Genomic DNA, 16,104 nt, shown 5'->3' with positions numbered 1-16,104 from the left:
TCTGCACAGCAAAGGGAACAATCAATAAGCAAGAGAATGAAAAGGCAACCTATGGAATGGAAAAAAAAAAATTCCAAACCATGTATCTGAAGAGAAGTTAATATCCAAAGAATACAAGGGACTCATAGAACTCAATAGAAAACAGCAAACAAACAAAAACCCAACAAGACAAAAAAACAAAAACAAAAACAAAAACAAAACAAAACAAAACCCAAATCCTAAATAAACTGATTGAAAAATGGGCAAAGGGAGTTAGACCGAGCCTGCACAATGAAGAAACAGCTTAAGGAGGAGGCAGCCCCACAGTGTGAGCTAAAATCCTTTTCTAAGAACTCAGGCATTCAGGTATCCACCATGGTGTTAGGTCCTGAACAGAAGATACCAGATGAAGATGCTTCTGGAGACCATGGAGACTCTGCCAGTCTTGGTGCCGTCAACCCTGCATACAGTAACTCCTCAATTCCGCAGTCCCCCGGGGCAGGCTCAGAGGACCCCTTCACCACCTACTTTAATGAGAAGATTGCCATTCCTGAGGAGGAGTACTCTTGTTTTAGCTTTCGTAAACTCTGGGCCTTCACGGGACCAGGATTTCTTATGAGCATTGCTTACCTGGATCCAGGAAACATTGAGTCTGATTTGCAGTCTGGAGCAGTGGCTGGATTTAAGCTGCTCTGGGTTCTCCTGTTGGCCACCATTGTGGGGCTCCTGCTCCAGCACCTTGCAGCTCGACTGGGAGTGGTCACTGGGCTGCATCTGGCTGAAGTGTGTCACCGCCAGTATCCCAGGGTCCCACGAATCATCCTGTGGCTGATGGTGGAGCTGGCTATCATTGGCTCAGACATGCAGGAGGTTATTGGCTCAGCTATTGCCATCAATCTCCTGTCTGTAGGAAGGATTCCTCTGTGGGGTGGAGTTCTCATCACCATTGCAGATACTTTTGTATTTCTCTTTTAGGATAAATATGGCTTGAGGAAGCTGGAAGCATTTTTTGGTTTTCTCATCACTATTATGGCCCTCACATTTGGCTATGAGTATGTTACAGTGAAACCCAGCCAGACCCAGGTCCTCAAAGGCATGTTCCTACCATCCTGTTCAGGCTGTCGTACTCCACAGATTGAGCAGGCTGTGGGCATCGTGGGCGCTGTTATCATGCCACACAACATGTATCTGCATTCTGCCTTAGTTAAGTCCAGACAGGTAGACCGGGCCAGCAAGCAGGAAGTTCGAGAAGCGAATAAGTACTTCTTCATTGAATCCTGCATCGCTCTCTTTGTTTCCTTTATCATCAACGTCTTTGTTGTCTCAGTGTTTGCCGAAGCATTTTTTGGGAAAACCAACGAGCAGGTGGTTGCGGTCTGTAAAAACAGCAGCAGTCCCCACACTCACCTTTTCCCAGAGGATAACTCAACACTGGCTGTGGACATCTACAAAGGGGGTGTTGTGCTGGGCTGTTACTTCGGGCCTGCCGCTCTCTACATCTGGGCGGTGGGGATCCTGGCTGCGGGGCAGAGCTCCACCATGACAGGAACCTATTCCGGCCAGTTTGTCATGGAGGGATTCCTGAACCTAAAGTGGTCACGCTTTGCCCGAGTGATTCTTACCCGCTCTATTGCCATTATCCCCACTCTGCTTGTGGCCGTCTTCCAAGACGTGGAGCATCTAACAGGAATGAATGACTTCCTGAATGTTCTTCAGAGCTTACAACTTCCCTTTGCTCTCATACCCATCCTCACGTTTACGAGCTTGCGGCCTGTGATGAGTGAATTTGCCAATGGATTAGGCTGGAGGATCGCAGGCGGTATCTTGGTCCTTATCATCTGTTCCATCAACATGTACTTTGTCGTGGTTTATGTGCAGGATCTAGGGCATGTGGTATTGTACGTGGTGGCTGCAGTGGTCAGCGTAGCTTATCTGAGCTTTGTGTTTTACTTAGGTTGGCAATGTTTGATTGCACTGGGCATGTCCTTCCTGGACTGTGGGCACACGGTAAGCATCTCTAAAGTCCTGCTGACCGAAGAAGCCACCACTGGCTATCCTAAGTAAACACTGTTCACAGGCAGCCATCAGAGCCAGTGTGTTTCTATGGTTTACTGTGTGAACATAGCCAAAGGTATGTGCTGTTGCACAGACTGCATTTAGGACTCGGCTGTTTGTTGGGAAAGATATTGTTGCATATTTGTTTGAAAGATAGCATTATTTTTCCTCCTGAACTCCTAACCTGGTAACTGGACTTAGGATCTTTGACAGCTTGATACCTGCTCTCAAACAGCACTGAATTCTTTCACTGTCCCAGGGTCAGTTGTTTTATTTTTATGTGAGATAGTTCTCAATGCATGATTCTTAACAAGACTGACTATATGTTAAAAAAACATATTTGGAGAATGCAATACAGTTTTCATAATACAAATTACAGAATAGGTATGCAAGTTTTATTTATCAAAAGATAATGGATTTAAAAGTCTGAGAAATACTTTCCTTATGCATACCCTTTGAATTAATTATAAAAAATAAAACCTCAATTAGGGTGGTTTGATTCATATTAAATATAAACTTGTGAGATAGTCTACCTCCATCAGATTCAAGATTCTTTTAACTTATTTTCACTTTAATTTCATTGAAAGTTAAGAGGGGTAAGAATGCATTAAAGAAGATGATAAATGGACAGATGGTAAAACTCACTTGTGGTCATGGTGACTAACACTAATCTCTTCTGAAAATCACTCTGATGATTTCCCTCAGAGATTGAGAGCTTACTGAAATGTTCTTGGGAGTCCTGACTTTAATGACTCTCATGTTAGTACAGAGCTCTCTTGATGGTATTTCTTTTTGAGCACTTGGAGTAGAGAAACCTTCCCCTTCCTCCTCCAGGAGGGTAGTGATAGAAAAAGATGGTAGCATTTATGAACTGATGTTCTCAAGAGACTTTGGGGTGAGGTGAAAAAACTTGAAAGAAGAGGAACCATCTGTTTTATTCCTGAAAAACACCTTCTACCAGAATCGTCATGTTTTTCTGAAGCATGCCCAAGACGACTTGCAAGGCAATCTCAGGAGCTCTGGATGTAAGCATTGGAAAGCCCGCTCCCTCTCAGCGAGTGCTTTGGTGTCACTGGTTGCCAAGTTCTCTCTGCAGGGTTGCACTGGGCTACCTCTCTTCAACCATTCCCTCAGAGGGAAAAACTTTGAGACCAGATGGTGGAGCTCTGGAATCAGAGGAAATGGGTCCCTTCAGCATGGAGCTGCTGCTCTTCAGCCACTTCTGACATTTTCACTTGTGGAGCCTGAGACCATGTGATTATCTCAAACCAAGTCACACTGTCTGGTGGAGATAAATAACCAGGTCTTTTGTAGCCACTGACTTGGTGAGAACAGTAATGGGAATGCAACTGAAGGACTTTTCATTTTTGGTGTAATTCCTGTTGATTGACGTTCTCTGTTCGCCTGAGCCCCTAAAGGCATTGTTTCCAGTACTTTGTACACAGTCTGAAGTGCAGACTGAATGGACTGTCGTTTACACGGCTTTAAGGGTAAACTTCTGTGTTCCACTGACTGTACCTTTACCTCAGCCCCTCCAGTGACGTAGCACAGCATCACGAGAGTCAAATTCCCCAACCGTTCCTCCCTCTCCCCTACCATCATCCCCTAAGCTGTTCACAAGGGCACTCTGGAGATACCGGGGACTGACCTCTTAAGTTCTCGTCTGGCCTCAGTAGGTGAGGGCCATGTTGACAAAATTCTTTGTAAAAGATGGTACACTAACATCATTTACCTTTGTCTGGAGTCTGGCTGGGTCCAATCAGTCTCAGATTCACAAATATTTAGAAGCCCAGGTAAAAGCTGCTAGTTTTCTTTTCAAAGTTATATATATGTCTTGCAGTGATGAAAATTTTTTCCCAGTTAAATGTCAGTTTATGTCACTCTGTGTGTAGTATTTTACAGTGTTAAAAGCACTCCCATACTGTGTTCCACCTAATGCCTTCAGATGGAAAGTACACTTTCTATCCAGCCACTACTCTGGATGCAGTAAACAATGCTTAGAGCTGACAGCTCCCAGTGCCAGCATGCGCACGCTGCTTGTGTGAAATGTTTAAGGATACACAATTGTACTTTATGTAAGTTGGTCCTTGTTCTTTATAAATGTGGCATGAAATAACTGCTGCTATAGCATACTGGGAATTATCAGCATTGGGGAAGAACTGCAGTTTGGCTCCTGTGAGGTCCTGCTAGTGATTTTAGGAGTGATTACAATGAACTTTTAGGGGCCATTTAACAATATGTAAACTTGGTTTGTAATTAAAAAGTTTTTTTTTTCCTTTTTCCAAAAAAAAAAAAAGAAAAGAAAAATGGGCAAAGAATCTGAATAGATATTATATATGTGTGTATACACACACACACACACACACACACACACACACACACACACACACACACATATATATATATATATATATATATATATATATATGAAGTGAAGTGAATTTGCTCAGTCGTGCCCAACTCTTTGCGACCCCATGGACAGTAGCCTGTACCAAGCTCCTCCATCCATGGGACTTTCTAGGCAAGAGTATTGGAGTGACTTGCCGTTTCCTTCTCCAGGGAATCTTCCCGACCCAGGGATTGAACCCAGGTCTCCCGCATTGTAGACAGACTCTTTACCATCTGAGCCAAATGGTCAATTGGTATATGAAAAACTGCTCATCAAAAATCATCAGGAAAATGTAAATTAAAACCACAATATCACCTCATATTAGTTAGAATGGTTTTGTCAAAAAGACAAGTGATTACAACTATTGATGGGAAATAGTTGTAATCGTGGAAATAAGAAAGTTGTAATAGTGGAAAATAAGAAATCCTGTGCACTTTGGGTGAGCATATAAATAGGCACAATTATTATGGAAAACAATATAGAAATCTTCCAAAAATAAACCTCTCAGCTGATACTGAAATCGCACTTCTGGTTACATATTCAAAGGAAATGAAATCAGGATCTTGGAGAAATATCTGCATTCCCATGTTTATTGCAGCATTACTCAAAATAACCAAGATGTGAGAACAACATAATAGTCCACAGATGAATGGAAGCATATATACACAGATTGGAATATTATTCAATCTTAAAAACAGTGAAATCCTGACATTTGAGACAGTGTGGATCAACCTGGCAAATATTATGCTAAGTGAAGTAAGCCAAGCACAGAAGCCAGACACAGATCACTGTGTGATCTCGCTTTTATGTGGAATCTAAAATGGCCAAAATCATAAAAGCAGAGAGTAGAAGAGGCTGCCATGAGCTGGAGTGGCAAGAGGGAAGTGGGGAGATGTTGATCAAATAGTTTCAAGTTTCATTTATACAAGATAATCATCTTGTTCTGGAGATCTAATGTATCAATGTGATTGTGATGAACAATACTATATAGTATGCAACCATCCCTCAGTGATACTCACAGGAAATTGGTTCTAAAATCCCCAGCAGATACCAAAATCTGTGGATGCTCAAGTCCTTTCTATAAAATGGAATAGTACAGTTGATCCTTGGACAACATGGGTCTGAACAGTGCAGGCCCACATATGTCTGAATATTTTTGAATAAATATGTAGCCTGCTACTACATAATCTTCACTACCAAGATAATCACGATGGTGTGATCACACACCTAGAGCCAGACATCTTGGAATGTGAAGTCAAGAGGGCCTTAGAAAGCATCACTACAAACAAAGCTAGTGGAGGTGATGGAATTCCAGTTAAGCTATTTCAAATCCTGAAAGATGATGCTGTGAAAGTGCTGCTCTCAATATGCCAGCAAATTTGGAACACTCAGCAGTGGCCACAGGACTGGAAAAGGTCAGTTTTCATTCCAATCCCAAAGAAATGCAATGCCAAAGAATGCTCACACTACCATACAACTGCACTCATCTCACACGATAGTAAAGTAATGCTCAAAATTCTCCAAGCCAGGCTTCAGCAATATGTGAACCGTGAACTTCCAGATGTTCAAGCTGGTTTTAGAAAAGGCAGAGGAACCAGAGATCAAACTGCCAACATCTGCTGGATCATCAAAAAAGCAAGAGAGTTCCAGAAAAACATCTATTTCTGCTTTATTGACTATGCCAAAGCCTTTGACTGTGTGGATCACAATAAACTGTGGAAAATTCTGAAAGATATGGGAATACCAGACCACCTGACCTGCCTCTTGAGAAACCTGTATGCAGGTCAGGAACCAACAGTTAGAACTGGACATGGAACAACAGACTGGTTCCAAATCGGAAAAGGAGTACATCATAGCTGTATATTGTCATCCTGCTTATTTAACTTATATGCAGAGTACATCATGAGAAATGCTGGGCTGGATGAAGCACAAGCTGGAATCAAGATTGCCGGGAGAAGTGATATATCAATAATGTCAGATATGCAGATGACACCACCCTTATGGCAGAAAGTGAAGAGGAACTAAAAAGCCTCTTGATGAAAGTGAAAGTGGAGAGTGAAAAAGTTGGCTTAAAGCTCAACATTCAGAAAACGAAGATGATGGCAACTGGTCCCATCACTTCATGGGACATAGATAGGGAAACGGTGGAAACAGTGTCAGACTTTATTTTTTTGGGCTCCAAAATCACTGCAGATGGTGATTACAGCCATGAAATTAAAAGACGCTTAGTCCTTGGAAGGAAAGTTATGACCAACCTAGATAGCATATTCAAAAGCAGAGACATTACTTTGCCGACTAAGGTCTGTCTAGTCAAGGCTGTAGTTTTTCCAGTGGTCGTGTATGGATGTGAGAGTTGGACTGTGAAGAAGGCTGAGCACTGAAGAATTGATGCTTTTGAACTGTGGTGTTGGAGAAGACTCTTGAGAGTCCCATGGACTGCAAGGAGATCCAACCAGTCCATCCTAAAGGAGACCAGTTCTGGGTGTTCATTGGAAGGACTGATGTTAAAGCTGAAACTCCAATACTTTGGCCACCTTATGGAAGAGTTGACTCATTGGAAAAGACCCTGATGCTGGGAGGGATTGGGGGCAGGAGGAGAAGGGGATGACAGAGGATGAGATGGCTGGATGGCATCACCGACTTGATGGACGTGGGTTTGGTTAACTCCAGGAGTTGGAGATGGACAGGGAGGCCTGGCGTGTTGCAGTTTATGGGGTCACAACGAGTTGGACACAACTGAGCGACTGAACTGAACTGAACTGAACTGAACTGGAAAACACCCCTGCAGCTTGATTAGTAAGCATACATTTATGTATTTTGTGATTACCTCTCTTACTTCTTTTGTGTATTTTTAAACTTGTATTTCTAGGAGATATTTCTGTATTTCAGTATCAAACTGCCAGATTCAAGGAAATGTAGTGAAAATATGTAGCCTTGATGTATTCCTCTCCCAGTTTTGTACGAGTCTGTTCCATGTCCAGTTTTAACTGTTGACCTGCATACACATTTCTCAGAAGGCAGGTAAGGTGGTCTGGTATTCGCATCTCTTGAATAATAACTTTTCACCATTTGTTGTGTGATCCAGAGAGTCAAAGACTTTAGTGTGGTCAATGAATCTGGAATTCGCTAGCTTTTTCTATGATTTAATGTCTGTTGACACTTTAATCTCTTGTCTGTCTGCCTTTTCTAAATCCAGCTTGAACATCTGAAAGTTCTCATTTCATATACTGTTGAAGCCTAGCTTGGAGGATTTTGAGCATTACTTTGCTAGCATGTGAAATGCGTGCAATTATGCCGTAGTTTGAACATTCTTTGGCATTGCCTTTCTTTGAGATTGGTATGAAAACCGACCTTCTCCAGTCCTGTGACCACTACTGAGTTTTCCATATTTGCTAGCATATTGAGTATAGCACTTTAACAACATCATCTTTTAGGATTTGAAATAGCTCTAATTCCACCACCTCCACTAGCTTTTTTTGAAATGATACTTCATAAAGCCCACTTGACTCTGCACTCCCAGCATGTCTAGTTCTAGGTGAGTGATCACACCATCGCGGTTATCTGGGACATTAAGATCTTTTTTTGTATGGTTCTTCTGTGTATTCATGCCACCTCTTATTAATATATTCTGCTTCTGTTAGGTCCATACCATTTCTGTCCTTTATTGTGCCCATTGCATGAAATGCAATGAATGCCATTGCATGAAATGGGCACAATAAATAATCATTGCATGAAATGTTCCCTTGGTATCTCTAACTTTCTTGAAGAGATCCCATTCTATTAATTTGTTTCCCATTCTATTGTTTTCCTCTATTTCCTTGCATTGTCCACTTAGGAAGGCTTTCTTATCTCTCTTGCTATTCTTTGGAACTCTGCATTTAGATGGGTATATACTTCCTTTTCTGCTTTGTCTTTCACTTCTTTCTTTTCTCAGCTATTTGTAAGTCCTCCTCAGACAACCGTTTTGCCTAAATGCCATGTAACTATTTGTAATACAATGTAAATAGTATGTCAATAGTTACTCGTGCACAGCAAATTGAAGTTTTTCTTTTTGGAACTTTCCAGATTTTTTTTAAATTTTATTTTAGTAATTTTGATTTGTAGTTGGTTGAGTCACAGATGTGAAACCTGTGGATTTAGAGGGCTGACTATATTTGAAATTTCTTAAGATGGTAGATCTTAAGTGTTCTTATCAGACAGAAAGCAAAGAAGAAAATAATAACCAGTAGAGGAGATAGATATGTTAGTTAGCTTGTTATAATTATTTCACAGTTTATAAATATATCAAAACATTAATTTTATAGCTTAAGTTTATACAATTTTTACTTCCCCCCAAAATGGAGTCTAAATCCTGGTTGAAAATCTAGTTATTCCAGCTGAATTTCCTCTGTGTAACATGACATGATGCTAACCACATGGAATGTTAGCTGACTACCTCTCTGAATAGAGTCTCAAGTGATAGTCTCTTGGCTAAAAATCTGACCCTTTTACAGATAAGAATTTTCTAAAGATTTGGGCAATTAAAAAACAATTCCTGGGAGATAGAGTTTGGAATATTTTCTTTGTGCTCTCATGCTTTCTCACTTTTTCTTACTATATTGAATTCATATTTCTGCTTTACTCTTTACATTATTACCTATTACTTTGCAGTCTCTTTGAAGAAAAAAAAGGAAAGTTTTTCTTTCTTGTATCTGCAGTGGTTAGCACAAGTAAGTATAGATTAATATTTCTGCATATATTGCTATTTTATAGACAGTATTGATGAAAGGATTAGAATTTTGTATTGAGTAACGATTTCTCTTTAAAGCTACCAATAAGTACTTGCTGGTTAACACTGGTAAGTCAGTGGCTTTTAAACTTTTCTAATTTTAACCCACAAGTAAGGATACACCACCCTTATGGCAGAAAGTGAAGAGGAACTAAAAAGCCTCTTGATGAAAGTGAAAGAGGACAGTGAAAAAGTTGGCTTAAAGCTCAACATTCAGAAAACAAAGATCATGGCATCCGGTCTCATCACTTCATGGGAAATAGATGGGGAAACAGTGGAAACAGTGGCAGACTTTATTTTTGGGGGGCTCCCAAATCACTGCAGATGGTGACTGCAGCCATGAAATTAAAAGATGCTTACTCCTTGGAAGAAAAGTTATGACCAACCTAGATAACATATTCAAAAGTAGAGACATTACTTTGCCGACTAAGGTCCGTCTAGTCAAGGCTATAGTTTTTCCAGTGGTCATGTATGGATGTGAGAGTTGGACTGTGAAGAAGGCTGAGCACTGAAGAATTGATGCTTTTGAACTGTGGTGTTGGAGAAGACTCTTGAGAGTCCCATGGACTGCAAGGAGATCCAACCAGTCCATCCTAAAGGAGATCAGTCCTGGGTGTTCTTTGGAAGGAATGATGCTAAAGCTGAAACTCCAGTACTTTGGCCACCTCATGCGAAGAGTTGACTCATTGGAAAAGACTCTGATGCTTGAAGGGATTGAGGGCAGGAGGAGAAGGGGACGACCCAGGATGAGATGGCTGGATGGCATCACGGACTAGATGGACGTGAGTCTGAGTGAACTCCGGGAGCTGGTGATGGACAGGGAGGCCTGCCGTGCTGCGATTCATGGGGTTGCAAAGAGTCGGACACGACTAAGCGACTGAACTGAACTGAAGGATTTCTTTGTATGTTGTGATCCAGTTCATACAATCTTGCATAGGCATATGAGATATTAAAAAGCTGTATAAAAAGACTATAGTTAGTAATACTGAACTGCATACAGGAAGCCCCTACTTAGGAACCTTCAAGCTGTGAACTTTCAAAAATGCAAGTGTGCATTGCTCATCCAACCTGTGGACCAGAGAGTTATAGTGACTTTCAAGAAATACTGTTACACTGTTCACCTGAAACTATCACAACATTGGTGAGAGGTTATGGCAGTCACCATGAATGGGCTTTGAAAGAACCTTTGCCCAGTTTGTTCACAATTTTCATGGATTTGAAAAGATGATTAAGTAGTTCAAAGAGGTCTTCACCAACTTAGTGACCCTCAGTGACAAGCTGGAGCTAGAGTTCCAACAGGGTGACTTCACTGAACTTGCTGTGCAACATGAAGAGCTTACTGATCAGGGCATAATGGAATCAGACGCCCAGAGAAAGGATGAAGACAGGCAAGAAGAAGGAACTGAAGAACTGAAGAGATTCACAATGCAGGGAATGGCAAGGGGATTTTCTTTATTTGAGGAGGGCTGTTAGTTCTTGATGCACAAGACCCAAATGTAGAATGGTACACAAATGTTTCAGCAGCTGTTCAGGATGCAAGCCAGTGCTACTGTGCCATCTACAATGAGAAAAAAAAAGACATTACCAAGACATCATTGGATATTTTTCTCAAGAATGTTGATAGACTTGAGTCCAGCAAGGAACCGGAACCTGTGCCATCAGTGTCAGGTGTGAGTGAAACTGCAGCTTGCCTCCCTCTCCTGTTGCTGCTGAGCCTTCAGCTCCACCAGCCCCACCTCGTCTACCTCCTCCAGTCAGGAACTCTTCCTGCTTGTTCGCTCAGTGCCAGCCCCTGGATGCCAGCTGCTGTGTTATACTACTATACACTTCAAGGTACTGTACTGAAAGATTAAAAATGTTTATTATTGTGTTTGGTCTTATGCATTGTATCTTTGAAAAGTATTATAAACCTATCACTGTTCAGAGCTACATTGCTGATCCTGTTGGTTGTGTCCTTAGGCTGACTTTGTTGGACTTACGAACAAATTGGCCTTATGAACATGCTCTCATTCATATGCAGGGGACTTGCTGTATTTGAAAATGGCTAAGAGAGTAGATATTAAAAGTTCTCATCAGAATAAATAAAATTTTTAACTATATGTGGTGATGAATATTAACTAGACTTATCACAGTGATCATTTTGCAATATATGCCGATGGAATCACTAAGTTGTACACCTTAAACTAATACAATATTATATGTCAATTATATCTCAAAAAAATAAAAAGTGCCATGAAATAATTTATGTATTTCTCTCTGGTATTTCCTATTTTATTTAATTTTATTAAACAAATATTGGCTGGATCCACTAAATCAGTATCATTGCTCACAATGGGCATTATGACCAGCAGCTTGAAAAATACCATCCTAGTGGTGCATGTATGTTCATTGCTATCCTGCAGAACCTGATGACTGGAAAACAAAGCATGCACTCAGAAAGCAAGGATACGTAAAGCCAGAGGCTGGTGAAATTCAGAGCGAAAGAGTACAAGGAGAGATCTGTGAAAGCACTTGGGAAAGTGAGATTTAGGCTGGGTTTCGAGAAAGTGGATAATGCTGAATGAGCAGAAATAAAAGAGAGCTGTATCTGGGCAAAAATTTAGGACCCTGATATCTCCCAGTCCTTACTGCATTCAAACAGATATCAGTGAGAAAACACACACACACACACACACACACACACACACACACAAGAAATTTGGGAGAAAAATATTTTTTAAATGTATTCTGCCCTTGGTTTATGTACTACTGAAGACTAGCTTGAAGAATTTTGAGCATAATTTCGCTAGCATGTGAAATCAGCGACATTGTATGGCAATTTGAATATTCTTTGCCATTGCCTTTCTTTGGGATTGGAATGAAAACTGACCTTTTCCATTCCTGTGTCCACTGCTGAGTTTTTCAAATTTGCTGACATACTGAGTGTAAAATTTTAGCAGAAGCATCTTTTAGGATTTTAGGACTATGTAAAGATCTATTAGTCAAAGCTATGGTTTTTCCAAGAGTCATTTACAGATGTGAGAGTTGGACAGTAAAGAAGGCTGAACACCGAAGAACTGATGTTTTGAAATTATGGTGCTGGAGAAAACTCTTGAGAGTCCCTTGGACTGCAAACAGATCAGACAAATCAATCCTAAAGGAATCAACCCTGAATATTTATTGGAAGGACTGATGCTAAAGTTGAAGCTCCAATAGAGCCACCTGATGTGAACAGCTGACTGACTGGGAAAGATCCTGATGCTGGGAAAGACTGAAGGCAATAGGAGAAGGGGGCAGCAGAGGATGAGATGGTTGGATGGCATCACTGACTCAATAGACATGAGTTTGAGCAAACTCTGGAAAATAGTGAAGGATAGGGAAGCCTGGCATGCTACAGTCTATGGGGTCTCAAAGAGTCTACATGACAGCAACTGAACTACAACAAAAACAACAAATTCTGTCCTCAGATTGTTTCAGCTCCATCTTTTAAGTTCTCACTACTTTTTTTTTTTTTTTAATGAAGCTTGACATGGTAGACTCTGTTATTTGGTGTGAAAACAAGTAGATTGGCCTAATGTCAAAAGATTGGTGAGTGAATGATTATATGTTTGAAGTTTATGTATACAGTGAATTTTACTTGAACAGGCTTATTGTATGAATGAAGGGCTCTCTCTCCAATGTTGAAGAGTCCCAGGATAGATGAAATAAAGAGCACTTTTAAACATGAACTTAAATGAAAATCTCAAGGGCATATTTATGAATTGCAGGCAAGTTTTTGCAGCTGAGCTTCTTTTCCATGGGCAACTTTGTGTGGAGGGTCCTGGTTGTGTATAATCGGAGGTTGAGTCATTGATGTAAAGATAGTTAATGATTCTCTCAAGCTCTATGGGGGATGGTGGAAGTGAGAACTCCTCTTGAGGATGCCTGTGGACTGAGGAATGGAGCGAAGATAGTACGAAGTCCTCAGTCTGAGTATATTGAGAAATAGAAACAGACAAAAAAAGACTTGTTAAGGCAGTATTTTGTAGAGGGTCACGTGCCTTCTTCATTTACTCTGGAGAACATGCCTTTACAATTGTCAGTTTGCTTATCAATGCCCAGAAAGACTCCTGATTTGGATTTTATAAGGAAAATTTATTTAAAAATATAAAATCCACATTTTTGAGTCAGAATTCTTGACAATTAATGGGACAGCTAACTGGGCTCTGATGATTACATTAATTTTGTATGGTTCTGATATTCTGATAATTTTTCCTGGGAAATTGATGAGTCTTTACCAGGTGAACTTGATAAGACTCTCTTTCCTGGCCTGTTGTCTCTTCTCTTCCGCTTCTCCCGTTCTGTTTCTTGGAGCGGTTTCTTCTTTGTGCTCTGCTGCCCCTGTCCCATGCCTGTTTGCCCTGGGAATGGCATTAGGGTTTGTAATAACTATTTCAGAAAATATGAGTTCTCAGTAATTATCCACAATGGTTTAAAGGATAGGGTTTGGAGTAGAGTTCTCGAAACTAGTTGTTGCTGTTGAGCAGTTTTAGAGGTGGTTTAAGGATCCATTTAGTTAAAATGCTTAAAACCTTCAAAAACTATTTGACTTGGTTAAAAATATTTAACAAAAATTGCAATTTCAAAACAGATAGCAACTTCAAAAACAAAATTATAAAAATCTCTTCACATTTTAAGTCATGCAATACCATTTTATGTGGGATATGGTTATATTAATATTATAACATGTTTGATATAATCAAGTTAGTCACGATTCCTGTGTCTCTGCCTCAGAGCTTTCTCTAAACTAAGGGAGACAGATTAGCTCTTGCTTTCAGGTGGGCTTGGGATGGTAGGGAAGTCAGGGCAACTCTGGGCCAATGCTTGGTCTCCTGTCCTCAGGCGGAGAATGCGGGAAGCATTCTGTATGCTTCCCTGAGGTTTGTAGAAGCAAGCCCTTTGCCCATAGCACACCTTGATCACACAGCCTTGTACTGGTTTTTCCTCCTTCTCTGTTACTCTCCCAATTCCCACAGTCCTACTTCCTCAGGCCACCAAGTAAATACCTGAGGGTAAGTCTCAAGGTTTGCTTCCAGAGAAACACAAGTGATGATGCCTAGGGACCATCTTTCTATTTATACAAGGAGTGGTAGACCCTTTCTTCTTCTGTTCCCAGAGTTTCAAAACTCTGTGCAGGTAGAGGTTTCATTTATAGAATCTACTTTGACTTCTTTCCTGTAAAGAGAGATCAGTGTTCATGTTGATATCCAAATGGAGATCTAAATGTGCCTCTGGGCAGAGATTCTTGGATTCCAAAATCTTTCCTGGGTGTCATTCCCCCACAGCTGTTCCACTGTCTGCATCGTCCTGAGGTTTTATTGAATGACAGATCACCTACACTGTAGGCAAATTTCAAATAACTTGGGAATGTGACATGAAAAGATACACGAGTGGTAGCACTACTGACTCATGGGCTTTGATGAAACAGGAAGTTAGGTACTGCATATTTTTTGGTCAAATTTAAAATAAAACAAGGGGCTTCCCAGGTGTTGCAGTGGTAAAGAATCCATCTGCCAAAGCAGGAGATGTAAGAGACCCAGGTTCAATTTCTGCGTGGGAAAATCCCCTGGGGAAGGAAATGCGATGCACTCCAGTATTCTTGCCCACGGACAGGAGTGAGGCTGGTGGACAGTCCATAGGCTTACAAAGAGTTGGACACAACAGAGTAACTGAGCAAAACATACAAAACAATACGTAGCCCAGCGAAACCTGGTTTGCTGCATGAGGACTGGAGGTCAGGGAGCTATTCAGAGATTGTTTTTAGAATCTCTAAAAACATAACTGAGGGAAGCTTGTCCCTGAGTGGTGGTGGCTGGGGAGCACTGAATCAGAGAGGCATAGCATGTCAGAATTACTCCATATTTAACATGATGAAATGTGTAATGCAAGTCAGAAAGCAAGCAAGCAAAGTAACTTAAGGAAAATGGTCATAGTACTAATAGCCGTGGAGAGGTTGGTGGCAGAAATGGTAAGTTTAACTTCTAATGTGATAGTTTTGCTTGCCTTTGAGACAGTCTAATGTGGCATAAAGAGTGCAGGTTTGGGTGTGAGAATTTTTGTGTTCTATTTGCAGTTCAACTCCACTGGAAGCGATGTGAGTTTCAGTTAATTATTCACCTCTCTGACCCTCAGATAAAAGAATGAGCAATAACTGTACTCCAGAATAGTTTCAGAGATTAATGGAGCTAATTCTTGCTAGATAAAAGCTCCAAAATTATAGCTATTGCAACTATACAGATGGCAACACTGGGAGGCAGTTGGGGGTGTGACACTGGCAAGAGAAAGATGCCTTGTCTAGATATGTAGATTTGATATTTTCCTTCCTGTAGGTGCAGGAGAGAAGCATTGATTGAAACAGAAGAAAATTATAGCACAGTTTTGATATATTGTAACTGAATAAATAAAGGGAGATTAAGTGAGATGGGTGGTGGGTAGAAGAAAATCCTTAAAAGTGAGAGAAAAAGTTTCTTTACAGAGAACTAGGATCTTTCTCTGAAAGTTAAATATTTGGTGTAAAATAATAATAGTGGCTAAGATCTTACTGTACACCAGCCTTCACAGATGGTAACTTATCTATATCCTAAGATATAAGTATTACCTTACGTAGGAGGAAACTGAAATGCAGAAAACTTACGCAGCTGGTAAGTTTGTTCTCAACCACGTACTATCTAGTATAGCTGGAAAATATAATTGATAAATATTTAGATGATTTCCATGCTATTTCATATCCATTAGGACAAAACAGTATTGGTCCTTTTGAGACAGAAAATAGAATGTTAATCTTATTAATATTTTTCATTTAACTATTACTCTATCATCATTCATTTTCTCTCAATAGTATGACTGTTGAAATAATGTGAGGGAGAAGAGTGTGAAGTCTCTGTTTCAAAATCAA

General features: G+C 40.5%; 1 pseudogene; it reads left to right on the top strand.

Moving 5' to 3' along the window:
- Nucleotides 1–354: 354 nt before the first annotated feature.
- Nucleotides 355–2,043, top strand: LOC138093869 (natural resistance-associated macrophage protein 2 pseudogene; annotated as a pseudogene).
- The last annotated feature ends 14,061 nt before the right edge of the window (nucleotides 2,044–16,104 follow it).

This window comes from Capricornis sumatraensis, chromosome 17 (assembly GCF_032405125.1).
Source record: "Capricornis sumatraensis isolate serow.1 chromosome 17, serow.2, whole genome shotgun sequence".
Taxonomy (NCBI): domain Eukaryota; kingdom Metazoa; phylum Chordata; class Mammalia; order Artiodactyla; family Bovidae; genus Capricornis; species Capricornis sumatraensis.
Note: the sequence above shows the minus strand (reverse complement) of the source record. Positions and strands in the feature narration are given on the sequence as shown.